This window comes from Scyliorhinus torazame, chromosome 1 (assembly GCF_047496885.1).
Source record: "Scyliorhinus torazame isolate Kashiwa2021f chromosome 1, sScyTor2.1, whole genome shotgun sequence".
In the NCBI taxonomy this organism is placed as follows: domain Eukaryota; kingdom Metazoa; phylum Chordata; class Chondrichthyes; order Carcharhiniformes; family Scyliorhinidae; genus Scyliorhinus; species Scyliorhinus torazame.
Genome location: NC_092707.1, coordinates 80469565 through 80486682, shown reverse-complemented (window position 1 = coordinate 80486682; position 17118 = coordinate 80469565).

Genomic DNA, 17118 nt, shown 5'->3' with positions numbered 1-17118 from the left:
GGAATATGCATGAAGAATTATATGGAAGCTATAACAAACAAACCATCCATTCAATCCTAACTGACCGGGTCGCAGGTTAAACCCGAATGGAATATGTCCCTCGACCTCCTTACTCCCGTTTTTCCTCATCCACCTAACTGATTTGTTGACGTGGACTCTGGTTCGAACACTGGTTCTGATCAACCCACAGCCTCACATGAAGATACATGAAACTACCATCGATTGTCGCCCTATCTGCTCCACTCATGTCCTTTAGGGAAGGAAATCTGCTGTCCTTACCTGGTCTGGCCTACACATGACTCCAGACCCACAACAATGTGGTTTACTCTCATCTGCCCTCTCAAGTGACCGAGTAAGTCACCCAGTTCAAAGGCAATTAAGAATGAGCAACAAAGGCTGAACCTTCCTATATGACCACAGCATATGAAATAAATGTTTTAAAGCCTGATTTTCTTCATCAGTGTGTGGTAAGATTTTAAATATTCATCAGAAGCAATACCAGAGTCAGAGGAGCAGCGATGTGTTGAAGTAGAGACCATATCAACATTAAAGAACAGAGTAAATATGTGGTTGAAGGTAAAAAGAATAAAGAGATATGGAATAAAATGGGCACATGTGATGAGGACTACCATTCTTTGTGGAGATTAAACATTAGCTTGGACTGATTGAGCTGAAATGTCTATTTTTGCTCTGCTGAGTTCACACTCTCAGCCTGTCAGTTCAGCATTCACAAAGGCAGCTATTTCAGCTGCCGATCTGCTGTCAGATTCTCCATTTAAAATACTTAGGGATTTAATTAAAATAGTTCCCATTAAATAACTTTGAGTCTGGTTTGCTAAGCAACACCAATTTCCTCCACAGAGTTCATTTTTTGCGAGAGCATGCCTTCCTATACCTGCATTTACTTATCAACGGCGTGTCGCCTGGGATGATGCTTGTGAACGTTTTTGCCTGAAAATGATTGCAATTTAAAAAAAAACGAGATTGTCAAACGGCTTTTGCTCACAACTCTAAGCAGTATGTAGGAACATGTCATCTGCATTACAGCAGTTTATCAGTGTGGAGGTCAGTTAGTTCAATTGGCTGGAGGCTGGTTCGTGATGCGATTCAATTCCCTGCCTTCTCCAACCTTGCCTCTCGCCTGAGGTGCGGTGACCCTCAGATTAAATCACCACCAATGAGGTCTCTCTTAAAAGTGGGGATTCTGGGGAATTTTGAGCCAAAGTTGATGATCGTGATGGGGCGAGTCGGTTATCTACCATATTGTATCGACTTTGCTGGTCAGATTGGAAGCACTGATGTAACATACATTCTGCATATGTGTCTGATTTGGAAGAGTATTTCCCAATCTGCAAGATTTGGTTTCCTTGGGTGGGTGGGGGGTGGTAATTGAGCATTTAATTGATTTTTGGCATTGCCCATCGGTCTCAGATGCATCAACAAATTCATGTAAACAATATCAGAGTGGCTGGATTGCAAAATTCTCATCCGAATTTAAAGCTCACCTCCCTCGTGTGGTGGCGAAGAATAAAATGGATTGCTGTGCCGACAAAATCTCACAGCGGCTTTGGGGGCGAGGGAACGCCAGAGCCGTTAGCTTAACCCCCTGCCGTCGAATGAAGCAGACATATTTCAATTATCTGTTGCTACATGCCCCAAAAGGACAGTAAAAGACAGCACGGGGTACAACGAACAAATGGGAAATGTTGAATCGGTATGATGTATAGAGGAAGCAAAAAGTAGATTGATTGGAGGATGAGTGAGATGGAGAAAACTGGGGGTGGTGTGGGCCACTTGGTAGGGAATGCAGGAGAGACAAGTCAAAGGGAGAAACTGAAATGACATGGGCCAGAAGAAAACCTGGGGGGGGGGGATCTCTCCCTCCAGGTACTGCCAATGCAATCTCTCCCTCCAGGTACTGCCACGTTGCATTGCAAGCTGAATGCACTCGAGCATTGCATTTAAACCTGATTACTGTGAGGATGAGATATCGCTGTTTACGGATAGATTTATGAGATTGTAATACGAAGGGAAAATTGTAATCAGAGTATTACTTCAGCTGTAACTTTTATATAAGCGCAGGAATATTGTCTTTAAAGATCGATCGACTGGAACTCTGAGGTTTTGAATGGCTGAGATTCAATTTTTACCATAATGGGGAGATATTAATTATATTCTGTAGACACGGCATCTCTCTTTCTCACGTCAAACGAAAGGCATCCTTTGCTATTTTGACCCCGCTCACCCTGTCCCGAGCTGATGCGTGATTCAGAAGCACCCTGTGCACAGAATGACTCAGCTCTCACACACTTTCTCTCTCCCCACACGACAGCAGCCCAATTCAGCCCGCATTATTGTTTACCCATTTCTATATTTATATAATTCTATTTAACAATGTCACTTTGGCAACACAATCAAGCAGAAATTATTTTACAAAATGTGTTCATGGCCAATTCATTTCACTCTCCAGAACCCTGCTGTCGAACAGCACCAGCGAGAGAGAAAAAAAACAGCAGGGAAGCTTTTTACATTTTCAAATTCCAAGTCTAGCTTTCCACCACCGAATGCTTCCATTCTTGAGCTGATTTCTAATGGACATTTAACCCTGGAAGAAAGTAAGTACCTCATAGCGGTAAACACAAATTATAAATAGCAGCTGGTGGGGAGGCACAAGGACACATTGAGTTTGAGTGCCAACATGATACCCAGGGGAGAAACGGTCATATGCATTTGCTGATGATTGTGACTCAGATCCATTTAAGCAGAAAGGCCTTTTTCACAGTCTCACAAGTTTATATGCAAACGTATTGCATTCCAGCTGCAAATTGCACGTCATGCTCTGCATCTAACGAATTCACAGAGTTGGTAGCACCACATCAAATCACTTGCCAGACCCCTTGAAAGTCTATTAACTAATTCACCAATCTTGTCCAGCGGTTAATACAGCTTTTAAGTAAAGAAAGAGGCCCTTTGGCCCATCTTTTTTACTCATTCATGGGATGTGGGCATCGCTGACTGGGCCGCATTTATTGCCCACCCCTAGTCAACCACATTGCTGTGGATCTGGAGTCACATGTAGGCCAGACCAGGATGAGAGATTTCCTTCCCTAAAGGACATTAGTGAACCAGATGTGTTTTTACAACAATCAACAATGGTTATCCGGACAAGTGTGAGGTAATGCACTTTGGAAAGTCCAATGCATGTTGTAATTACACAATAAATGGCAGAGAGATCTGGGCGTGAATGTCCACCGATCATTGAAAGTGGCAACGCATGTGGATAAGGTGGTCAAGAAGGCATATGGCATGCTGGCCTTCATCGGTCGGGCCATTGAATATAAAAATTGGCAAATCATGTTGCAGCTGTACAGGACTTTAGTTATGCCTCATTTGGAATATTGTGTACAATACTGGTCGCCACACTACCAGAAGGATGTGGATGTTTTGGAGAAGGTACAGAAGTGGTTTACTAGGCTCTTGCCTGGTATGGAGGGCATTAGCTATGAGGAGAGGTTAAATAAACTTGGTCTGTTCTCACTGGAATGACGGAGGTTGAGAGGCAACCTGATAGAGGTCTACATGATTATGAGTGGCATGGACAGAGTGGTTGTCAGATGATCTTTCCTAGGATAGGAGAGTCAAGTACTAGGGAACATAGGTTTAAAGTGCATGGGGAAAAGTTTAGGACAGATGTGCGAGGCAGGTCTTTTACACAGAGGGTGGTAAATATATGGAATGTGCTGCCTGGGGAGGTGGTAGGAGCAGGTTCGATAGTGGCATTTAAGAGACATCTAGACAAATATATGAATAGGGTGGGAATGGAAGGATACGGACTCCGTAAGTGCAGATGGTTTTAGTTTAGGCAGGTACCATGGTCAGCGCAGGCTTGGAGGGCCGAAGGGCCCGTTCCTGTGCTGTACTGTTCTTTGTTCTTTGTTTAATGGTCATCATTAGACTTTTAATTCCAGATTTTGCCATGGTGGGATTCAAACCCGGGTCACCAGAGTTTGACTCTGGATTTCTGGATTACTAGTCTTGCGACAATACCACAACGCCACTGCCTCCTCTATTGTGTCCATGCCATTGTCTTCCCTATGGTGTCCATGGCCCTATGGCTGGCCATCAAGCACCTACCTACTCAACCCTGCATGGAGGTCTGAGCAGAGCTGCTTATTCTTTCACAGAGAAGGAACAAAAATCACAGGGGGTATAGTCTCAGATGCACTCCAGTTTGGCATTGCTGATGTCTGTTTGGTAGCCACCCATCTTCTCATTTTTAAAATAAATTTAAAGTACCCAATTCATTTATTTTCCAATTAAGGGGCACGGCCAATCCACTTACCTTGCACATCTTTGGGTTGTGGGGGTGAGACCCACACAGACACTGGGAGAATGTGCAAACTCCATATGGACAGTGACCCTGGGACAGGATCGAACCCGGTTCTCAGTGCTGTGAGGTAGAAGTGCTAACCACTGCTCCACCGTGCTGCCCTACCACCCACCCAAGAAAAGTGACTCATAGCCCAGAGACGCCCAAGAATGGAGAATGTAAAGATCCTGGAAAATCCCGACATTGAGTTTTTTTGCTAATGAACATAAACTATACCAAATACTATGACCCTGTGTACTCTTCTTTAATCTGATTAAAGAACGGTGGCACAGTGGCTAGCACTGCTGCCTCACAGCACAAGAACCCGGGTTCAATTCTGACCTTGGGTGACTGCGTGGAGTTTTCACCTTCTCCCCACGTCTGCGTGTGTTTTGTCCGGGTCCTTCGGTTTCCTCCCACGGTCCAAGGATGTGCACATTAAGTGGATTGACCATGCTAAATTGACCCTTAGTATCCAGGGATGTGTAGATTAGATGGGGTAACGGGAGTAGGCTGGATGAGTGGGCCCACATAGGGTGCTCTTGCAGAGGGTCATGCAGACTGGATGGGCTGAATGTCCTCCTTCTGCACTGTAGGGATTCTATGATTCATTGCTAATCTTAATCACGTACTGGACTATTTTATTTCTGCTTGTGATACATGCTGAGCAAAAGCAGGTGTGTGTGACTTGATGGAGAATTGTGTTTTGGATCTAAGCTGCCCAAATAGTGAAAAGGTAACCCTCAGCAGAAATCTAGTAAACAGCACAAACTGGTGGGAGTGTGTGGGAATAGAATTCCAGAGACCCAGATAGGGGGCAGGTAACACAATGGGGGATTGATTGACTCCTTCGGCAAGTCACCAGGGTGCCAAGGTCACCAAGTTTAACAAGCTTAGCATCGAAACACACATGAACTGATCAGAGATTGAGCATGGGAAGCCCAAGATCTTGATGGTTTGACCTGGCTTGAACGGACATTGGTGGTTCGATGGCATCTTTTGGAATTAGGCCATTCATAGAGAGTGACATGTTTGGATATATCAGTTTCCATTTGCTTAGCTGTGCAAAGAATGTTTAAGAGGAAATTCACTGAGTACAGAAATTGTGGACGTTTTACATTCTGCATTGGGTGATATAATGATAATTGGGGCATGTAGAATCATAGAATTTCCAGTGCTGAAGGAGGTCATTTGGCCCATCATGTTTGCACGGGCCCATGGAAAGAGCACCCTACCCAAGCCCACACCTCCACCCTATCTCCGTAACCCAACGTAACCTTTTTGGCCACTAAGGGCAATTTAGCATGGCCAATCACTTAACACGCACATCTTTGGACTGTGGGAGGAAACCGGAGCACCTGGAGGAAACCCACACAGACACGGGGAGAACGTGCAGACTCATACAGAGAGTGACCCAAGCCGGGAATCGAAGCTGGCACCCTGGAGCTGTGAAGCAAATGTGCTAACCACTGTGCTACCATGCATGCCCCTGCTGGCATGACCAGGGAGACTGTACTTCTACCCAGAATGTAACAGCAATGCTGTTGCGTTTTGGCACTCCTGGTCAGACCTTGCATATGTCAAGTCTTACCTATACTGAATAAAGTATAACCAGTGTTACCAATAAGGATTTTCACTTCAAATGCTTTTGGAACTTGAGAATAAGGGGTAAAAGGCTTGATTGACTCCTGATACCAGAATTCCAATAGGAAGTAGAAAGCAATTTAAGCTCTGACGCAACTGTCCCTGGCAAAAAATTACTAATTCCTCTGTTCTACTTTGCACATGAATAGTTTCTTCCAAGTGTCCAGTTAGGGAAGGAAATTTGCCAGCCTTACCCAGTCTAGCCTACATGTGACTCCAGATCCACAATAACATGGTTGACTCTTAACTGCTCTCTGAAATGGCTTAGCAATTCACTAATTTCATGGGCAATTAGGAATGGGCAAAACATGCTGCCCCTGCCACTGATGCCCAAATTCCATGAAAGAGTTCAAAAAGTCACATTTTAACAAATGTCCAACCTAAACCGCCCTGTGTGAGAGGCCACTAGCAAAGAATGATAGGTGAGACTACAGCTGGAAGAGGGAGAGAGGTAAACACTTCAGAGAGGACTTCTCATGAGGGAAAACTCAGAACTTTAACCTCTCTCCGATGATAATTGCCCGACTGCGTATTCTTTAGAAAATAATATGTTGGGATACAATCTATCTGTAATCAAGACAGTACATATGCCAAATGTAACATGCTTGAGAGGAAATATGTGATCTTGAGCCTCTATTTCTCAAAGTTTTCTACCACTGGAGTTTTTTGTCTCGTACCATATCTGAGTAGATGGAGATTGATTGCTATGATTGATCAACAACTCCATTTTTGTCACATCATGTGAATACCAGGATAGTAGAAGTTGAACTAGAAGGACTTCAGTTTTTTCTCATCTAGCATTGCTTTTGTTCCTATTTACAGCATTTTCTGTTTTTAACATCAGATTTCCAGCATTAAAATTGTGTCTTTTATTAATCGTCACCTGTTACACGAGCTCTGTTATATCACCTGCCCCCTAGATTTCAGCAAGATTTTTAAAAAATGGTTTGAAACGTTACACAATCGTGAGACTCTGCCACCATGAAAGTCAAAAGGAACTGGGCAACAAGAATCATCCCTAACATTACCGTGAGTTCCAGCAAAATGAGTGAAAGGTGAAGACAGATTATCCCGTGGAGGACTGAATAGCAACATTACAAACACAATTTACAAAAACACGGTGGTTTGAAGCACTAGTTATGGATTTGAACCTTTGATTAGTACCGTGTGGATATTTCCGATCCTTCCAATAGAGTTAAACTTGAAATTCATATCCTCTGCAGAACAATTCTAAAGTGGACGTGAACAGACAAATACTGAATTTACCAAGTAAACTTTCTGTTCCCTCAACGGGATATTTTCAGGATTTCTTTTGCACAATGTCCAGGCCGGCTTGGATCTTATACGAGGTAAACTGGGAAATTCCACATTCGAGCTACCTCATGGTGCAAATCTTTTATCTCTTCTGTTGCTATGGTAATGTTTTAATGTACCCATGTCAAATTCCTCTCTGTGGTATTTTAACTCAGAGCAATTCTTTCCCATATTTGTTGGAATGCAAACTATTGTGCTAGTGCTAATGATTTTGTTTTTTAAAATAGGGTTTTTTAAAAAATCATTTAATTTTGATCCAAATATACTCATCGGTAGCTTTATTATGTTTTCAATCCTCTATTTACACACCAGATATGTTGACAATATAGTGACTTATGTAACTTGTCTATAAATGCATCAAGCTAACCCCATTAAAAATGGATAATTGGATCCCTGTGGAGACTGCAATGAAAATTTCTGCAAGGAATTTGAACTTCTAGTTAATAGTGCAAAGAATGAGACGAGAAGTAGACATATTTTAAGACATTTACTGTAACAAAAGCCTCAATGACAAAACGTTGTGTCCAAACATAAATACCTTGCACATTCTTCACAATAAAACAGTCAAGTTCCACCATGGCAGATGGTAAAATTTTAATTAAATAAAAATGTGGAATTAAAACAACCGTTGTCGATTGTCATAAAAATCCACCTGGTTCGTTAATATGCTTTAGAGAAAGGAATCTGCTGCTGACTGACATGTAGCTCCAGACTCTCAGCAATGTGGTTGACTCTTAAATGCCTCCTCAATGGCAGTTAGGGATGGGCAATAAATGCTGGCCTAGCCAGTGATGCCCATGAACAAATTTTAGAAAAGCACAAAATTGAAGAGGGAAAAGATTTGTAAATATCCCAACTAAAAATAAAATATGTACAAATTGACATTCAAGACATCTGACGAGGGGGACAAAAATTCATTTACAGCTCTTGACAGTTTGCCTCAGAGGCAACCATATCACCACAGATGAAAACTTGATCACTTTGTATGACTGTGTCAGGCTAATGAGGCTCAATTTACCCCTCTTAGGTGATGAAAGAACTAATCCTGTTTGAAGGGATGTATTGTAGTCAATAAGGAGCCCCGAAAAGATAAATCAAAAGTTGTTTATTTCCTACTCACAGTTAGGAAATACATCAACTAAGCAACATTCCCAAGTACCAACTAGGACTATCCCTCTTGCCTCAGTGGGGGAGCTCATATTCCAGGGTTCAGTCAGCAATTTCCGCTGGGTCACCATGTTGTTAACCCCGCATATAAGGCGGTCTCGTAGCATCTCTGGTAGGGATGGCCTATAATTGCAATACTCTGCCAGTTTGCATAAGCATGCCAGAAACTCAGTAACAGACTTCCCGGGGATTCTTTCAGTCATATTGAATCAATATCTTTGGACAATGACCGAGGTTTGGTGGGTCTGGTGGTTCATTACCACCAATTTATTAAACCTCTTGGAGTCTGGGGTCACAGGGTAGGTTAGTCTCTTTATGATGCTGAAAGTGGGGGCCCCCACAGGCAGTTAAAAGAATCACCTTCTCATGGTAATCCCCAGTAATGACTTTCACGCTGAAGAAATAGCGTATTTGCTCTGTGTACTGAGCCTAGTCTTCCACACTCATGTCAAAAGCTTTGAGTCTACCAAAAAGCAGTGTTTTTGAATCAGTGCTAAGCTTGCTCCTCTGTGTTGAGATGCAGCCTTCCTAAGGCGCTGAGGACCCGGGTTCGATCCCGAACCTGGGTCACTGTCCGTGTGGAGTTTGCACATTCTCCCCATGTCTGCATGGTTTTCTCCCCCACAACCCAAAGATGTGCACGTTAGGTGGATTGGCCATGCTAAATTGCCCTTAATGGGGAAAAAAATTGGGTACTCTAAATTTATAAAAAAAAGGAGATGCAGCCTTGGTCTGAGTGTCCAGCTGTGCCACCTGTTGTTCCATTTTATCCTCATCGCCAATATTGTAGTCAATGAGGATCCATAGGATCCTGGTTTACCATAGGGCTAAAGAGCTGGCTTTAAAAGCAGACCAAGGCAGACCAGCAGCACGGTTCAATTCCGTACCAGCCTCCCGGAACAGGCGCTGGAATGTGGCGACTAGGGGCTTTTCACAGTAACTTTATTTGAAGCCTACTTGTGACAATAAGCAATTTTCATTTCATTTTTCATTTTTCATCATGAATGCACCTTCTGTTCCAATCAAGGTTGAAGATGAGAGTCGGATCCAGAGCTCCCCTCCTCCATATGGGGGAAGCATCAAGGTCAGTCAATGCCCTGAAATGTAAGCTTTTTAATAGGAGGTCAGCAGGAGCAAAAATATTAGTTGCTTTTTCCCTTCCTTGGCCCAATGATCCTGAGATAACTTCTCACACCCCCACAGTCAAACTACTCCAGATCTACAAATTTGGTGAACACTGGGATTTGAACCTGGAAAGATTCTGCTCCACATAGCTGAATGCCACAGGTATTTCAGTTGTAGACACTGAAGTGGGGGATTGGAGATGCAGTTTGAATGGGTCAAGCCAGTTTTCCTTTTATTCAGTCATGGCATGTGGGCGTCACTTGCTAGGCCAGCATTTACTGCCCATCCCTAAATGCCTCTTGAGAACATGGTGGTGAGCTGCCCTCCTGAAATGCTGCACTCTGTGCGGTGTAGGTACACCAAAATGCTGTTAAGGAGGGAGTTTCAGGATTTCGACCCAGCAACAATACAGTTCCAAATCAGGGAAGCCTCCAGCTGTTGTGTCTGCTGCCCTTGTCCTTCTAGGTGGTAGTGGTCATGAGTTTGGAAGGTGTTGTTGAAGGAGCCTTGTTAACTTTCTGCAGTGCATCTTGTAGATGGTACACACTTTTGCTACTGTACATTGGTGGTGGAGGGAGTGAATGTTTGTGGAAGGGGTCCCAATCAAATGGGTTGCTTTGTCCAGGATGGTGTCAAGCTTCTTGAACGTTGTTGGAGCTGCGCTCATCCAGGCAAACACTCCATCATTTTCCTGACTTATGCCCTGTAGATGGTGGACAGACTGTGATTAGTTAGGAGGTGAGTTACTCTCCACATGATTTCTGGCTTCTGACCTGCTCTTGTAGCCACAGCATGTATTTGGCATGTCCAGTTCAGTTTCTGGTAAATGGTAACCCCAGGATGTTGATAGTGGGAGATTCCGCGAGGGTAATGCCATTGAATATCAAGACGCAATGGTTAGATTCTCTCTTGTAGGAGATGATCATTGCCTGGCACTAGTGTGGTGCGAATGTTACTTGCCATTTGTCAGCCCAAGCCTGGATATTGTCCAGGTCTTGCTGCATTTGGACATGGACTGCTTCAGTACCACAAGACTCTTGAATGGTGCTGAACATTGTGCAATCATCAGCGAACATCCAGATCGTGGCTTTTATCCAGCCAGCTTATCTTCTTTATCTGCAAAATGGCCTATTGCCTTCTGAATAAAACTCCTTCTTCCAACGTTATTGCTTCTCAGAGTGACAGAGTGACTGCTGGATGAGTAGTAAAGATTTAAATTGTTTGCGCAGGCCCATAACAGCTGATTGCTGTTTTTGTGTGGGGTACAGTGGTTGCTGGTTAAGTGTTTTATTTTTACCTGTGTTTAAGTTGGGCAGTTTCTAAACCTTAGACACTACACTTGTAGTGTCCCCCACCCTTCCACCTCCTTTAACCTAAGGGGTAGAGTGAATAACAGGTAAGCTCTTTCTTTCTTTTTCTTTTTTTATCTAGAGGGGATGGCAGGGAAGGCAGTGCAATGTTCCTCCTGCAGAATGTTTGTGGTGAGGGACGCCGTCAGTGTCCCTGCTGATTTCATTTGTGGGAAGTGCACCCATCTAAAGCTCCTCAGAAACCGCGTTAGGAAACTGGAGCAGGAGCTGGATGAACTTCGGATCATTTGGGAGGCAGAGGTGGTTACAGATAGAAGCGTCAGGGATGTAGTCACTCCGAAGAATAAAGATAGATGGGTGACGGTGAGAGGGGCTGGGAGGAAGCAGTCAGTACAGGGATCCCCTGTGGTTGTTCCCCTTAGTAACAAGTATACCGCTTTGGATACTGTTGGGGACGACGACTTACCAGGGGTAAGCCATGGGGTACAGGTCTCTGGCACAGAGTCTGTCCCTGTTGCTCAGAAGGGAAGGGGGGAGATGAGTAGAGCATTAGTCATTGGAGACTCCATAGTTAGGGGGATAGATAGGAGATTCTGTGGGAATGAGAGAGACTCGCGGTTGGTGTGCTGCCTCCCAGGTGCCAGGGTCCGTGATGTCTCGGATCGTGTTTTCGGGATCCTTAAGGGGGAAGGGGAGCAGCCCCAAGTTGTGGTCCACATAGGTACCAACGACATCGGTAGGAAAAGGGATAGGGATGTAAGGCAGGAATTCAGGGAGCTAGAGTGGAAACTTAGATCTAGGACAAACAGAGTTATCTCTGGGCTGTTACCCGTGCCACGTGCTAGCGAGACGAGGAATAGGGAGAGAGAGGAGTTGAACACGTGGCTACAGGGATGGTCCAGGAGGGAGGGTTTCAGGTTTCTGGATAATTGGGACTCATTCTGGGGTCAGTGGGACCTCTACAAACGGGATGGTCAACACCTGGACCAGAGGGGTACCAATATCCTGGGGGGAGGGAAATTTGCTAATGCTCTTCGGGAGGGTTGAAAATAGTTCAGCAAGGGATCGGGAACCTGAATTGTAGCTCCAGTATACAGGAGGTTGAGAGTAGTGAGGTCATGAGTAAGGTTTCAAAGTCGCAGGAGTGTACCGGCAGGCAGGAAGGTGGTTTAAAGTGCATCTTCTTCAATGCCAGGAGCATCCGGAATAAGATGGGTGAACCTGCGGCATGGGTTGGTACATGGGACTTCGATGTTGTGGCCATTTCGGAGACATGGATAGAGCAGGGACAGGAATGGTTGTTGCAGGTGCCGGGGTTTAGATATTTCAGTAAGCTCATGGAAGGTGGTAAAAGAGGGGGAGGGGTGGCATTGTTAGTCAAGGACAGTATTACAGTGGCAGAAAGGACATTTGATGAGGACTCGTCTACTGATGTAGTATGGGCTGAGGTTAGAAACAGGAAAGGAGAGGTCACCCTGTAGGGATTTTCTATAGGCCTCCAAAATGTTCCAGAGATGTAGAGGAAAGGATTGCAAAGAAGATTCTGGATAGGAGCGAAAGCAACAGGTTAGTTGTTATGGGGGACTTTAACTTTCCAAATATTGACTGGAAACGCTATAGTTCGAGTACTTTAGATGGGTCCGTTTTTGTCCAATGTGTGCAGGAGGGTTTCCCGACACAGTATGTAGATAGGCCAACAAGAGGCGAGGCCATATTGGATTTGGTACTGGGTAATGAACCAGGACAGGTGTGATATTTGGAGGTAGGTGAGCACTTTGGTGATAGCGGCCACAATTCGATTATGTTTACTTTAGTGATGGAAAGGGATAGGTATATAACCGCAAGGCAAGATATATATCTGGGGGAAAGGCAATTATGATGCAATGAGGCAAGACTTAGGATGCATCGGATGGAGAGGAAAACTGCAGGGGATGGGCACAATGGAAATGTGGAGCTTTTTCAAGAAACAGCTACTGCGTGTCCTTGATAAGTGTGTACCTGTCAGGCAGGGAGGTAGTGGTCGAGCAAAGGAACAGTGGTTTACTAAAGCAGTCATAACACTTGTCAAGAGGAAGAAGGAGGCTTATGTAAAGATGAGACATGAAGGTTCAGTTAGGGCGCTCGAGAGTTACAAGTTAGCTAAGAAGGACCTAAAGAGAGAGCTAAGAAGAGCCACGAGGGGACACGAGAAGTCTTTGGGAGGTAGGATCAAGGATAACCCTAAAGCTTTCTATGGATATGTCAGGAATAAAAGAATGACTAGGGTAAGAGTAGGGCCAGTCAAGGACAGTAGTGGGAAGTTGTGCGTGGAGTCCTAGGAGATAGGAGAGGTGCTAAATGAATATTTTTCGTCAGTATTCACACAGGAAAAAGACAATGTTGTCAAGGAGAATACTGAGATTCAGGCTACTAGACTAGAAGGGCTTGAGGTTCATAAGGAGGAGGTGTTAGCAATTCTGGAAAGTGTGCAAATAGATAAGTCCCCTGGGCCGGATGGGATTTATCCTGGGATTCTCTGGGAAGCTAGGGAGGAGATTGCTGAGCCTTTGGCTTTGATCTTTAAGTCATCTTTGTCTACAGGAATAGTGCCAGAAGACTGGAGGACAGCAAATGTTGTCCCCTTGTTCAAGAAGGGGAGTAGAGACAACCCCGGTAACTATAGACCAGTGAGCCTTACTTCTGTTGTGGGCAAACTCTTGGAAAGGTTTATAAGAGATAGGATGTATAATCATCTGGAAAGGAATAATTTGATTAGAGATAGTCAACACGGTTTTGTGAAGGGTAGGTCGTGCCTTACAAACCTTATTGAGTTCTTTGAGAAGGTGACCAAACAATTGGATGAGGGTAAAGCAGTTGATGTGGTGTACATGGATTTCAGTAGAGCGTTTGATAAGGTTCCGCACGGTAGGCTACTGCAGAAAATATGGAGGCATGGGATTCAGGGTGATTTAGCAGTTTGGATCAGAAATTGGCTAGCTGGAAGAAGACAAAGGGTGGTGGTTGATGGGAAATGTTCAGACTGGAGTCCAGTTACTAGTGGTGTACCACAAGGATCTGTTTTGGGGCCACTGCTGTTTGTCATTTTTATAAATGACCTGGAGGAGGGCATAGAAGGATGGGTGAGTAAATTTGCAGATGACACTAAAGTCGGTGGAGTTGTGGACAGTGCAGAAGGATGTTACAAGTTACAGAGAGACATAGATAAGCTGCAGCGCTGGGCTGAGAGGTGGCAAATGGAGTTTAATGCAGAAAAGTGTGAGGTGATTCATTTTGGAATATTATTCCTTCTTGGTAGTGTGGATGAGCAGCGAGATCTCGGTGTCCATGTACATAGATCCCTGAAAGTTGCCACCCAGGTTGAGAGGGTTGTTAAGAAGGCGTACGGTATGTCAGCTTTTATTGGTAGAGAGATTGAGTTTCGGAGCCATGAGGTCATGTTGCAGCTGTACAAAATTCTGGTACGGCCGCATTTGGAGTATTGCGTGCAATACTGGTCACCATATTATAGGAAGGATGTGGAAGCATAGGAAAGGGTGCAGAGGAGATTTACCAGAATGTTGCTTGGTATGACGGGAAGATCTTATGAGGGAAGGCTGAGGGACTTGAGGCTGTTTTCATTAGAGAGAAGAAGGTTAAGAGGTGACTTAATTCAGGCATACAAGATGATCAGAGGATTAGATAGGGTAGACAGTGAGAGCCTTTTTCCTCGGATGGTGATGTCTAGCACGAGGGGACATAGCTTTAAATTGAGAGAAGATAGATATAAGACAGATGTCAGAGGTAGGTTCTTTACTCAGAGAGTAGTAAGGGTGTGGAATGCCCTGCCTGCAACAGTAGTGGACTCGCCAACACTAAGGGCATTCAAATGGTCATTGGATAGACATGGACGATAAGGGAATAGTGTAGATGGGCTTTAGAGTGGTTACACAGGTCGGCGCAACATCGAGGGCCGAAGGGCCTGTACTGCGCTGTAATGTTCTATGTTCTATGTTCTATGTTCCCAAGTTCAAGTGAGTACAGTGTGAAACTAGAATGCAAACTGACACAAATGGATCAGCATAAATGAGGCAGTCACTTATTATAGTAAACATTTCCACATCTTCCTGCTTGATTTTTCTTGCTAAATGAAGCAAGAAATTCACAAAAGGCCATCATCAACTACAATTTAATGGTGAATGTGCCAGGCAGGTAAGTTAATCCTTCTTGGCACATGAACGAGTTCAGTGAAGTCTGCATAGTAGGTTGCGGGAGACTTCACTGTGACTGGCAGTTCAAACAGCATTACAGTCTTCAATAGCAGGAAGCCTCGTGATGAGAAGTTCGAAAGCACTTCTCCCTCAAGTGAACTGCTACAATCCATGTAGTATGTCAAAGATTTAGGCCTCAGTTTTAACTCATCCCCTGTTGAGAATGATGCATGGGGGTGGAGGGTTGGGGGGGGGGGGGGCGGGCGGGTGGGGGCTGGCTGGATGTGGAGTTTAAAATTAGACTGAGTCCACTTATTAACTAAGGCTGCAGTTTCGATCCAGTGATATTGTATGTTCACCAACTTTGAAGTTGGTCAAGATGCCCGCTGCAGGCAAGTGAGGCCATGATTTAGATTCCTAAAGTGATAGCCCAAAAATATCATTGATGCCGTGAGAGAATTTCCATGATGAGTCAGATGGGAGGCATGCCTAGTGTCAAACCTGACAGCTGAACTGTAGCACCAGGCACCGTCTTGCCAGAAGATGTCAAGACAATATCAGAAGGATTACTATTGTGCATCGGTTCTCCCACCCAGTTCCCCCAAGGATCACATGAGCCTCCCAAGGCTCGGCCTTGCCTCTCTATCTCACGCTGGCATGGGTGCTAAAGCCTTGCCTAGCATTAACTTTATGCTGAGGTCCTATCCATCACCCGCCGACTGATTCTGATGGTAAATCTGATATTTTATGTGAGGGAAAGCATTATCTAGATGAAGTCATGGAGTTAAAATGGTTCAGGCCTCACACTGAGATTCCAGTGATGGTGTTCCTTCCTGCCCACGCTCCCATCTGTCCTGATTGTACCACTTGTCACGCCGTTGAAATGAGGATCTTATTGTTCCTAATGGCCCTGAAATGAAAATGTAATTACCTTTGCAGAATATTCATGGACTCCTCAGAGATGCAAGTCTCAGATATTCGAGGCAGCTACCTTTATGGCTTGTTTGAGTGAGATTGTCCTTGATTTATGGGCTGTAAGATTGCGCTGTAGCCCATAGTAGGGTACTCGGCTGAGGCTGCTTGAACTCAATTTATTGAAAATCTTGTCAGTTCGCTGAGACCACCTTCCTATCGGTGTGAACGGTTGAGAACCCAAGGTGGATGCACTTCACCATCAGTCCCGTACCATTTTGTATAGGAATCTCCTCAGAGCTGCGCCCACTCTCGCACCCTAAACATATCCACAAGTTTGGCAGAAAGATTGTTCACATGTAAAAAAATTATTTCCACCATACTTCTGTGAGGTTACAGTAGCGAAGCAAGGGGAAATTCAGAGGAAATATTTCGCTTTTTTTTTGTCAGGTGTTGACGACGAGTGTCCAACCTGTGGTGGCCGTCAAAGCCTAAGCAGCTCAGTAATATTTGAACGCATATTTAACATTTACTGACCAATTCTTTTTAAATTCTGCTGGCATAAAGATTCAAAAACAACTGTTTATCGTGGACAAATTTTAAATCATGATGCAAAGATATATCATTACTACCAACTTGAGTTAAATGCAAGTTAATGTCTACGTGGATTTGAATTTTATGGAGAGCCCATTAGGTTCTATGGTATGCACCAAAAAAAAGAAAAGGCTTACATTTATATCATGCCTCAGGATAGCCCAAAGTGCTTTAAAGCCAATTAATCTCTTTTTGAAGTGTAGTCACTGTTGTAATGCAGGAAATGCTTCAGCCAATTTGTACTCAGCAAGTTTCCACAAGCAGCAATGTGATTGTTATGGTGGCCACGAAGGTCACAGGGGAATCATCAATAGATCTGCCCGTGGGCTTTGTGGAGTGTGAACATCCCTAATGAGCCAACAGGAGCTCGTTCTATGGGAAACGAGCAGTGGGAGCTGAAGACCCAATGCTTCAACCGGGCCAGTATTCTGCAGGTCCCCGGGCTTGGACTTGTGCGCTGTAAGCCGTGGGTGCGGTCTTCTCCGTTATGTAAATA